The 12733-nt window shown below is 44.3% G+C and overlaps 1 protein-coding gene across 2 annotated transcripts in view; it reads right to left on the bottom strand.

Moving 5' to 3' along the window:
- Positions 1-8219, bottom strand: part of LOC139159877 (zinc finger protein 84-like) — a 98695-nt gene extending 90476 nt beyond the window's left edge. The window contains exon 1 of one of the 2 annotated variants that reach the window (XM_070737308.1): positions 8148-8219. The gene's annotated coding sequence lies outside the window, so the exon portion shown is untranslated. The remainder of the gene's footprint in view (positions 1-8147) is intronic. The other variant, XM_070737303.1, reaches the window with a different exon arrangement.
- Positions 8220-12733: the final 4514 nt, after the last annotated feature.

Below are 12733 nucleotides of genomic sequence, written 5' to 3' on the forward strand. Positions count from 1 at the left end.
CGTGTAAATACCCGTGTAATCATCTCCTAGAGAGTTCGCTATTCCTCCCAGTTTGTTGTAATCTGCAAATTTGATGGGTTCCCCATTCCCCTTGTCCAAGTCATTGATGAAAATGTTGAAAAGTAGTGAGTTTAAAATAGACGCTTAGGGTACTCCACTGCATACATCCCTTCATGTAGATACAGTTAAAAAGTTTAACTTTTTTAAAAATGCCAAAAAACCCAGGAAGATGGTTAGCCTATAAATTGAAAAACAAGAAATTGATAAATATATTAGAAGATGAGGAAGAATGTATGCATTTTCAAAATAAGATTAAAAAATAATAACTTGAACAATTTAATGAAAAACTATACGATAAAGAAAAAAATTCAGAGGAAAAGATAATGCAATATTTGGAAAGAGCTAAATTACCAAAAGCTCCTAAGAATATTAAAAATATGTTAAATGAAAAAATAACAATGATGGAGTTGACGGAGGTGATAAAAAGGCAAAAATATAATAACACCCCAGGACCAGATAGTTTACCAGCACAGGTTTATAAACACAAGATAGGGTCTAGGACTTTTCACATCCTCTTGTTGGCCATGCCTGATTGGTTTAAAGCCTTCTGTCTATTGGCCTCTGCCTTTTCTCCTTCGCTGAAGGGGCCCTTGCTTTTCGGCCCAGCCCTTCCTTCACAGCCCCTCCTGTCACAGCTGCTTAGTCACAGGGCTTTCTCCAAACAGGCACAAAAGCCCATTCACCCCAGGCTTTTGGGAGCATGAGACACTTTGCCACCAACCAATCAAAGGAGCAAACAATGCCTTGCCTCCCATCCCCCTCATCAAGTTTGAACGGAGTTAGAAACATAGAAACATAGAAGACTGACGGCAGAAAAAGACCTCATGGTCCATCTAGTCTGCCCTTATACTATTTCCTGTGTTTTATCTTAGGATGGATATATGTTTATCCCAGGCAAGTTTAAATTCAGTTACTGTGGATTTACCAACCACGTCTGCTGGAACTTTGTTCCAAGGATCTGCTACTCTTTCAGTGAAATAATATTTCCTCACGTTGCTTTTGATCTTTCCCCCAACTAACTTAAGATTGTGTCCCCTTGTTCTTGTGTTCACTTTCCTATTAAAAACACTTCCCTCCTGAACCTTATTTAACCCTTTAACATATTTAAATGTTTCGATCATGTCCCCGCTTTTCCTTCTGTCCTCCAGACTATACATATTGAATTCATTAAGTCTTTCCTGATATGTTTTATGCTTAAGACCTTCCACCATTCTTGTAGCCCGTCTTTGGACCCGTTCAATTTTGTCAATATCTTTTTGTAGGTGAGGTCTCCAGAACTGAACACAGTATTCCAAATGTGGTCTCACCAGCGCTCCATATAAGGGGATCACAATCTCCCTCTTCCTGCTTGTTATACCTCTAGCTATGCAGCCAAGCATCCTACTTGCTTTTCCTACTGCCCAACCACACTGCTCACCCATTTTGAGACTGTCAGAAATCACTACCCCTAAATCCTTCTCTTCTGAAGTTTTTGCTAACACAGAACTGCCAATGCAATACTCAGATTGAGGATTCCTTTTCCCCAAGTGCATTATTTTACATTTGGAAACATTAAACTGCAGTTTCCATTGCTTTGACCATTTATCTAGTAAAGCTAAATCATTTACCATATTACAGACGCCTCCAGGAATATCAACTCTATTGCACACTTTAGAGTCATTGGCAAATAGGCAAACCTTCCCTACCAAACCTTCCCCTATGTCACTCACAAACATATTAAAAAGAATAGGACCCAGAACAGACCCTTGTGGCACACCGCTTGTAACCTGTCTCTGCTCAGAATACTCGCCATTAACAATAACTCTCCATTGGAATAATTAACATCTTGTATTAATCTATTCAGGAATTGTGTGTAATGGCAATTAAGTAATCAATATGGTTCCAGGTGCCATATTCACCACATTCTTGGCAATTGTTGTTCTTGATAAGAGTTATTCATATGAAAGACCAGAGGAGATAGTCAAAGGTACAAATGATTGCCTGGGCGAAAAACGTTGGCCACAATATATATATAGAGAGGAATGGGAACAGATTTGGAAGAGAAATATCAAATTAACAAAATCCACAATATACGAAGAAAACCAATATAAAATGCTATACCGTTGGCATCTTCCACCCAAAAGACTAGCCAAAATGCACAAAAATTGCAGTCCAATGTGTTGGAAATGTAATAACACTCAAGGCACCTTCTTTCATCTATGGTGGTTATGTCCAGAGACAAGAAAATATTGGAAAAAAATAAATAATTGGTTGTGTCAAATAACAAATACAAAAATAGAATAGTATACGCCAGAGTTTTTTCTACTGGGTATTATGAGAGGTACCTATTCTAAAAATGTAAAATATTTAAGCTTGCATATTACAACAGCTGCAAGGATTGTATTTGCACAGAACTGGAAAAATCCGCAAATACCTGAAGACAATGAGATCATCAAGAAAATATACGACTGTGCAGAGATGGACAGATTGGCAATGGAGCTTAATAATCGAAAAGAATCAGACTATTATGAAACCTGGACAAAATGGTATCAATGGGCAAAAAAAAAGAAACTTAAAAGAAGCATTGAAATAAAATATTAAGAAATTTAAAAGCAATTAAAAGACAATATCGATAGGACTGTATATATGATGTAGATTCATCTGTAAATATGATCATGTACTTTTTTTAAAAAATGGAAAAATTTAATAAATATACAGTGGTACCTCGGTACTCGACCACAATTCGTTCGAGAAGTGTGGTCGAGAACCGATTTGGTCGAGTACCGAATTTATTTATCCCATAGGAAATAATGGAAATGGATTTAATTGGTTCCCAGCCCCTGTTAACTCGCTGGGAACCAATTAAATCTATTTTCTTTATTTCCAATGGGATAAATAAATTCGCTACTCCAAGCTGCAGGAACGGTGGGGGCTGCTGGAAGCAATGAGGAAAGGAGCCCCCAGAAGCTGCCATCCTGGCAGCTTCAGGGGGCTGAGGAGCTCTCTAAGAGCTCCAAGCTGCAGGAAGGGTGGGGGCTGCTGCAATCTTGGCAGCTTCTGGGGGCTCTTTTCCTCATTGCTTCCTTTTATTACCTGTAAGCAGCTTCAAAAATTTTCTCCTTCCCTGTGGCTGCAACAGCGGCGATTTCCCTTCCAGTAGCAACAGCGCCGGGAACGTCACGTGATGAAGGGAAGCCGCCGGAGCCATCTCAGCAGTTGCTGCCGCTCCAGCAGCTTCCCTTCATTACGTGACTTCCCGGCGCTGTTGCTACTGGAAGGGAAGATGCCGCTGTTGCAGCCACAGGGAAAAAGTTTTTGAAGCTGCTTACAGGTAATAAAAGGAAGCAATGAGGAAAGGAGCCCCCAGAAGCTGCCAAGATTGCAGCAGCCCCCACCTTTCCTGCAGCTTGGAGCTCTTAGAGAGCTCCTCAGCCCCCTGAAGCTGCCGGGATTACATTTCGGATAAAGAACAAAATTTTCTCTGGCTGTTCGGTATCTGAATTTTTGTTCAGATACCGAAGCAAATTTTTGCCGAAAATTTTGTTCGTTATCCGAAATGTACGAGAAAGGAAGCGTTCGAGTACCGAGGTACCACTGTATATTTTTAAAAAATAGTTATTTATAAACAACTCAATAAACATTGGAGGAGAATGGAACTCCATTCAAATTTGATGAGTGGAGGATAGAACTCTGTTCAAACTTGATGAGTGGGGTAGGGGAGAATGGAAGGAAAAGCATTGCTTCTGCAAAAACTCATTGAGAGCAATTGATGCAACAGAGAGGAAGAGAAGGGAAATAGAACTCCGTTCAAACTTGATGAGTGCAGGAGAATGGAGCACCATTCAAACTTGATGTGGGTAATGGAAGGGAGGGCATTGCTTCTGCAAACACTCATAGAGAGCAATTGATGCAACAGAGAGGAATGGAAGGGAAATAGAACTCCGTTCAAACTTCATGAGTGGAGAAGAATGGAACTCCGTTCAAACTTGATAAGTGGAGGGCGGGGTGTAGAAGGCAAGGCATTGTTTGCTCCTTTGATTGGCTGGTAGCAAAGGTTCTCGTGCTCCCCAAAGCCCAGGGTGAATGGGGTTTTGTGCCCGTTCGGAGAAAGGCATGTGACTAAGCAGCTGTGATGGGAGAGGCTATGACAGAACAGCTGGGCCGAACAGCTAGGGCCCTCTCAGTAAAGGAAAAAAGGCAGAGCCCAATAGTTGGAGAAAGAAGGTTGGAAACCAATCAGGCGCAGCCAACAGAAGGAAGTGAAAAGTCCCATTCAGTACAAGACATATTCAATCTGTCAATGTTAGCTTTTCGTACTGGAGTAAGGTTATCGGAGTCAGGCACTTCCTTGTCCCCCTCTCTCGTGCGTGTCCGCCTTTCTCAGTAGTGGAATCACTACCCCTAAATCCTTCTGTTCTGAAGTTTTTGCTAACACAGAACTGCCAATACAATACTCAGATTGAGGATTCCTTTTCCCCAAGTGCATTATTTTACATTTGGAAACATTAAACTGCAGTTTTCATTGCTTTGACCATTTATCTAGTAAAGCTAAATCATTTACCATATTACAGACGCCTCCAGGAATATCAACCCTATTGCACACTTTAGAGTCATCGGCAAATAAGCAAACCTTCCCTACCAAACCTTCCCCTATGTCACTCACAAACATATTAAAAAGAATAGGACCCAGAACAGACCCTTGTGGCACACCGCTTGTAACCTGTCTCTGCTCAGAATACTCGCCATTAACAATAACTCTCTGATGTCTACGCTTCAGCCAGCTTGAAATCCACTGAACTATCCAGGGATTAAGTCCAATTTTCACTAATTTATCTATCAGCTCTTTATTTATTTTTATTTATCATTTATTATTACAGTATTACTTAGATTTGTATGCCGCCCCTCTCCGAAGACTCGGGGCGGCTCACAACACGTGGAAACAAATCATAAATAATCTGACAAATTTAAAATATTAAAGATTTTAAAAAGACCCCATATACTAACAGAACCGTATCAAAGGCTTTGCTGAAGTCCAGGTAACGGGGGCTAAGTGGATTCGAGCCCAAATAATTGCCATCTCCTCTGGCTGATAGTATTTCTTCTTCCTCCTCCTCGTCATTCTCTCGCCTGTCCACTCTTACGGTGTTTTTACTACTGCCACCAGCCCTCATATTCCCTGCCCAACCACTGCCAACCACAGAGCCTTGCTCTTGACCCACCTCCAGCAAGCCGTCGCTGGCTACAACACCTCTGCAAACAGAGAAGGGGCTGGCCAATTTACAAAAATTCTTCCTGCAGGCATAGTGGCAAGTAAGGGACTCCTCCTTTAGCCTCTGCTGGATAGCCGCGACCTCGTCCTCTTCCTCCAAGTCCCAATACTTGTCCTTCATATTTGCGCTGCCGTAGGTGAGCAGCCTGTTCCTGTTCACTGCTTGGCTCTTGCATCGCTCCCACCTCGGCTCGGGCTCCTCTTTTTGGGCATCTTCCTCGTCCCCAGTCGCTCTCCCACCCTCTGTCTGCTCCCGAGTCCCCGCCGTGACCGTTGCCCCTCTAGCCATCATTCCCCACCAGGCATTGGGCTTCCTGCGAGCTGGCACTTCTCCCAAGGCACTATGATTGAGACAGGCAGCGGCTGATGCACCTGCAGGCCTCAGGTCCCAGCGTGAGGTTATTATTATTATTATTTATTAGATTTGTATGCCGCCCCTCTCCGTAGCCTCTGGCTGGCAACGGTGCCAACTTGGCTCGGGGACTGGGCTCCACATCCGATTCATCAGAACGAATGTCAGAGAGTGAGTGCCTGCTTTCTCCTGCGCTGGTCATTGCTGGGAGTGAGTGCAGCTGGACAACCCAACAGGAGAGAGGGGAAGGAAGAGAGAGAAAGAAAGAGGGGGGGGGGAGAAAGAGAGGGAGAAAGGAAGGGAGGGAGGAAGAGAGGGGGGGAGAAAGAGGGAGAGAGAAAGGGAGGGAGGGAGGGAAGGAATGTAGAGAAAGAAAGAGGGGGAAAGAAGAAAGGAAGGGATGGAGGGAGGGAGGAAGAGAGAGAAAAATATAAAGGGAGGGAGGGAGGAAGAGAGAAAGAGAGGGAGGGAAGGAAGGAGGGAAGAGAGAGAGGGAGAAAGAGAAGAGGAGGAAGAGAGGAGAGAGAGAAAAGTGGAAGGAAGAGAGAAGGAAATAAAGGAAGGAAGGAAGAGAGAGAGAAAGAGAAAAGAGAGAGAGGAAGAGAGAAAAAGAAAGAGGGAGGGAGGGAGAAAGAGAGAGGGAGGAAGGGAGGGGGGGAGAAAGAAAATCAAAATCTAGTTTGAAACTAGCTCAACTATTTAAGTGGCATTTTGATATTGATAGAGTTGCCCCATTCCAAGGTCACTGTTATAGACATCAGCCTGCATCTTGGGAACATCTATGAATGCCTCCCTTTCTGAATCTAACAATGATAATGATGATGATAATGGTTCACTAATGGGGTCATTAGCTAATGGGCTGCCTGTAATGACCTCCTCCATTGATCCTACTTCACTTCCAGAATCTTACCCTGAAACAGATGCTTCACTGTCTCCCACATTCTCCCGCATTAACCCCCACAGACCTTGGAGCAAGAGCTGGTCCAGAGCCAACCACAACAGATGGTAAAAGATATATTTAGATGCTGTTTAATATTAGGATGTATTAATTCGTAAATTTTGATTAGAATTTTAGAACTATATAGAATTACATAGGTAAAATTAATGGAAGATACATAGGATAAATAAGGGGTTTATGATATGTACTGTATGATTTTATGACTTTGCATTATGAATTTAAAATATACTTGGAAATGTAGTAGATTGATGTAAGTTAATAATAGTAAATGCTAAGTGCCTGAAAATTAATTGAGCTTGGAAATATTGAATGAAATTATAGAAAAGTAAATATGGAAATATATTAATTGATACATTGGTGTTCAGATAGATATTCATGGTATGATTAGATTACTATAATACTATGATAAATATTTAAGAAATGAAGATTTTAAAGCATGGATATATTAATAGTTGTGTTTTTGGTTTTTTTTTAGTTTTTGGACTGTGAACCTCAGACTTTCCTTGTGGACTTTGGACTTGACTAACTATAGATTTGAACACTGGGCCCTTTCCAACAAAATGAAATTAAATAGAGAAAAGTAGGTTGTACACTTAACCAAGAAAAACCAAATGGCAACTTACAGAATAGATGCAACCTGACTCAATAGCAGTAACTATGAGATGGATCTTGAAGTCCTACCCTAGTGAACAATCCCCTAAAAAGAGTCAACTGTGTGATTGCAGTGGCCACAAAAGCTAATACAATCCTAGGTTGCCTTAACAGAGGGCTAGATTTAAGATCATGTGAAATGTTCATATCAATTTATAATGCTTTAGTAAGATTACACTTGGATTACTGTGACTACTTCTGATTGCCACAATATTTTAAAAAAAGGTGTAGTAGAGACTATAAAGATTGCAGAGAAGAGAAGTAGGGATGATTAGGGGATTGGAGGCTAAAAGATATAAAGAAGGGTTGCAGAAATTCGATATGTCTAGTCCAGTGAAAGGAAGGACAAGGTATGACATGAGAGCCATCTTCCAACACTTGAGGGGTCAAGAAGGAGGTCAACTTATTTTGCAATGCACCAGAAGGCAAGACAAGAAGCATAGGATGGACACTATTAACCCAGGAGAGAACCAGCCTACAACTAAGGAGAATTTTCCTGACACTGAGAACAATTAACCGATTGCCTGAAATGGTATTGAGTCTCCTGCTTGTGCAGGGGTCGGAATAGAAGACCTGCAAGGTCCCTCCAAACTCTCCCACAACCCCCAGTGATGGAGCACCCACAACCTCTGGAGGGAAGCCATTCCCAGAGAATCAACCTTAACTTGAGACTTTTTCAATCTTCCCACCAGCAGAAAATTGCAGCCATCAGTTTCACATCGTGCAGCATCAGTGGGATTAAATTTGGGCAGGGGAGGAACCTGCAGCACCAGCAGCTGACACGGTTCAGCCCGGTTGCTTCTCTGCTTCAAGGCCGTGGAGGGAACCAAACAGCCCGACTTGCTCCCGGACTCTCCCCCCACCTGCCCTCAACTCACCTTCCAGCTGCTGCTTCGGTCCTCGGAAGAGCACAAAAGCCGCTCTACACCTCACCTTCCTCCCACGAGTCTTCCGGAAGAGGAAGTTCCTCCGCGTTTCTTCTCTCTTCCCATCTTTTCTAGCAATTCTGTACTCGGTGGTTTTAACTCCTCTACTATGCATGTTTCAGACACAGATGTTGAGATGTTTTCAGTGTATAAATGCTGACAAATCGTTTTTCACTTCCAACAACTCAGGGGCATACATAAATACACTAGGGTGCCTTCCATCCCCTGTACTAATGTTTATCTTTTACTAGTATCATGTATATATACATATTATTATATCTTTGTATACCACCAATTCGTACTTGACAAAACAAAACAAAATAACATAAATATAAATAACTAGATAAACAACCGACCTTTGCACGTGAGCCTAGTGAAATAGTGAAATGTGGTGCTACTTGGCTTACTAAGACTAGATATGTGCTGAGCCCTAAATTTATTTTACTTTAAAAAAAAATATTTTTATTGAATTTAAAACAAACCAATGTACAAAATACAAAACATACATATCTACAAGACCAAAGAGGGAGAGATATTTTCCCCTAAATTTATTTTTTAAAGGGCATATTTTTATTTTATTTATTTGTCGACTGTATAACCCATATCGCATCTCAGACATTAACACCCTTGAAAATGTCCAAAGATACTTCACCAGAAGAGCCCTTCACTCCTCCACTCGAAACAGAATACCCTACGAGACTAGACTTTCAATCCTGGGCCTAGAAAGTTTAGAACTAAGACGCCTTAAACAACATCTTAAGTATTGCCCACAAGATCATATGCTGCAACGTCCTGCCTGTCGCGACTACTTCAGCTTCAACCACAACAACACAAGAGCACACAACAATTTTAAATTTAATATTAACCGCTCCAAACTTGACTGTAAAAAATATGATTTTAGTAACCAAGTTGTCAAAGCGTGGAACTCATTACCGGACTCCATAGTGTCATCCCCAAACCCCCAACACTTTACCCTTAGATTATCCTATCCAGATTCCTAAGAGGTCAGTAAGGGGCGAGTACAAGTGCACTAGAGTGCCTTCCATCCCCTGTCCTATTGCTCTCCTACATCTCCTATACCTTTCTTCTATTCCTATATCTTGGAAACTGCTTTGGTCGTGCTGATGGATGATCTCTGGCGGGCCCAGGATAAGGGTATATCCTCTATCCTGGTGCTCCTTGAGCTCTCAGCGGCTTTCGATACCATAGACCATGGTATCCTTCTGGGCCGACTGGACGGATTGGGAGTGGGGGACACCGTTCTACAGTGGTTCTCCTCCTACCTCTCCTGTTGGTCACAGTTGGTGTTAGTGGGGTGTCAAATGTCGACCCCTAGGTTCCTCCCCTGTGGAGTTCCTTAGGGGTTGGTCATCTCCCCCACTATTTAATATCTGTGGGTTTTGCGTTCCAAGGACAATTCCATCTGTCTGTCCATTACCCTGGAGGGGGGGGAAACACTGACTCACTCAGAGAGGGTCTGCAACTTGGGTGTCCTCCTTGACCCACAGTTGACTTTAGAACACCATCTTTCAGCTGTGGCGAGGAGGGCATTTGCCCAGGTTCACCTGGTACACCAGTTGTGGCCGTATTTGGATAGGGAGTCCTTGCTCACGGTCACTCATGTCTTTATCACCTTGAGTTTCGACTACTGCAATGCTCTCTACATGGGGCTAACTTTGAAGAGTGTTTGGAAATTTCAGATCGTGCAGAACGCAGCTGCGAGAGCAATCATGTGCTTTCCCAGATATGCCCATGTCACACCAACACTCCACAGTCTGTATTGGTTGCCAATCAGTTTCCGGTCACAATTCAAAGTGTTGGTTATGACCTATAAAGCCCATCAGGGCATGGAAGAATGCAGTCATGGGTCTCCCTAGATATTCCCCTGTCTCTCCAACACTCCGCAGACTGCACTGGTTGCCGATTGGTTTCCAGACACAATTCAAAGCGTTGGTAATGACCTACAAAGACCAGATTACTTACGGGACAGTAATCCTTTTGGAAACATTTCTTCCACCTTATATAAGCTATCACTCCCTCTTTCCTAGACTCCATTTTCTAAACCCTGGTGCATACTGTTCCTCTCTCTGGAGACTTCCTTGCAGGTCAATTTACAGAGGAACTTAGCATTTAGCAGATATAAAATTTTCTCTTTCAGGTATGCTGGTTGCTCTTGCATACAGACCACAGGAGTGAAGTTGGCTCCCTTTGAGTGTCTGGCCTAATAGTGCTACCATGTAATAAATCCTTGGGAGCCATGGGAAATTAGTCTTGAAGTTTTGGGATACAGAGTCACCCTTAACAAAGATGATTGTGTCATTCTTTCAACCTTCACGAGCATTTACAATTGCCAAACTCCAGAAATATTTCACAGGAACAGTCCTCCACTTTATTTATTTATTTTTATTTATTACTTGGATTTGTATGCCGCCCCTCTCCGAAGACTCGGGGCGGCTCACAACATGTAGAAACAAATCATAAGTAATCAAACAATTTAAAATTTTAAAGATTTTAAAAAAAACCCCATATACTAACAGACACACACACAAGCATACCATATATAGATTAAACGTGCCCAGGGGGAGATGTTTCAATTCCCCCATGCCTGACGGCAAAGGTGGGTTTTAAGAAGTTTACGGAAGGCAGGAAGAGTAGGGGCAGTTCTAATCTCCGGGGGGAGTTGGTTCCAGAGGGCCGGTGCCACCACAGAGAAGGCTCTTCCCCTGGGGCCCGCCAACCGACATTGCTTAGTTGACGGGACCCGGAGAAGGCCCACTCTGTGGGACCTAATTGGTCGCTGGGATTCGTGCGGCAGGAGGCGGTCTCGGAGATATTCTGGTCCAATGCCATGAAGGGCTTTAAAGGTCATAACCAACACTTTGAATTGTGACCGGAAACTGATCGGCAGCCAATGCAGACTGCGGAGTGATGGAGAAACATGGGCATACCTAGGTAAGCCCATGACTGCTCTCGCAGCTGCATTTTGCACGATCTGAAGTTTCCGAACACTTTTCAAAGGTAGCCCCACGTAGAGAGCATTACAGTAGTCGAACCTCGAGGTGATGAGGGCATGAGTGACTGTGAGCAATGAGTCCCGGTCCAGATAGGGCCGCAACTGGTGCACCAGGCGAACCTGGGCAAACGCCCCCCTCGCCACAGCTGAGAGATGTTGTTCTAATGTGAGCTGTGGATCGAGGAGGACGCCCAAGTTGCGGACCCTCTCTGAGGGCGTCAATAATTCCCCCCCCAGGGTAATGGACGGACAGATGGAGTTGTCCTTGGGAGGCAAAACCCACAGCCACTCCGTCTTATCCGGGTTGAGTTTGAGTCTGTTGACACCCATCCAGGCCCCAACAGCCTCCAGGCACCGGCACATCACTTCCACCGCTTCGTTGACTGGGCATGGGGTGGAGATGTAAAGCTGGGTATCATCCGCATATTGATGATACCTCACCCCATGTCCTTGGATGATCTCGCCCAGCGGTTTCATGTAGATGTTAAATAGCAGGGGGGAGAGCACCGACCCCTGAGGCACCCCACAAGGGAGAGACCTAGGAGTCGACCTCTGTCCCCCCACTAACACCGACTGCGACCGGCCAGAGAGGTAGGGTGAGAACCACTGAAGAACAGTGCCTCCCACTCCCAACCCATCCAGCCGGTGCAGAAGGATACCATGGTCGATGGTATCGAAAGCCGCTGAGAGGTCAAGGAGCACCAGGACAGAGGATAAACCCCTGTCCCGGGCCCGCCAGAGATCATCCATCAACGCGACCAAAGCAGTTTCCGTGCTGTAACCGGGCCTGAAACCCGACTGCTGGGGACCTAGATAATCGGCTTCTTCCAAGGACCGCTGGAGTTGGAGTGCCACCACCTTCTCAACAACCTTCCCCATAAAGGGAAGGTTGGAGACTGGACGGTAGTTATTAAGCACAGCTGGGTCCAGGCAGGGCTTCTTGAGGAGGGGGCGCACAAGCGCTTCTTTATAGAGTGATGGAAAAACTCCCCTCCCCAAGGAAGCGTTGGTAATCTCCTGGGCCCAGCTCCGTGTCACCTCCCTGCTGGCCGAAACCAACCAGGAGGGACACGGATCCAGTAAACAGGTGGCGGAACTCACAGCTCCAATGGCCTTGTCCACTTCATCAGGTGTCACCAGATCAAACTCTTCCCAGACAGGTGGACAAGTACGTGCCCCAGTCACCTCGACTGACTCGTTGTCAGTCGACTCTGTTTTACAATTGGAGTCGAGGTCGGCCCGAATCCGAGCGACTTTATCAGCGAAAAACGTGTTAAAGTCCTCGGCACTACTCTGCAAGGGCTCCCCAACTCCCCCCTGATTAAGAAGGGAGCGGGTCACCCTAAACAGAGCGGCCGGGCGGGATTCCGCTGATGCAATCAAGGCGGCATGGTACGCGCATCTTGCCGCCTTGAGCGCCACTTTGTAAGTCTTAATAAAAGCTCTTACAAGTGTTCGATCAGATTCAGACCTACTCTTCCTCCATCGCTTCTCTAGACGTCTCTTCTGGCGTTTCAACTCCCGG

This window comes from Erythrolamprus reginae, chromosome 2, assembly GCF_031021105.1.
Source record: "Erythrolamprus reginae isolate rEryReg1 chromosome 2, rEryReg1.hap1, whole genome shotgun sequence".
Lineage (NCBI taxonomy): Eukaryota > Metazoa > Chordata > Lepidosauria > Squamata > Dipsadidae > Erythrolamprus > Erythrolamprus reginae.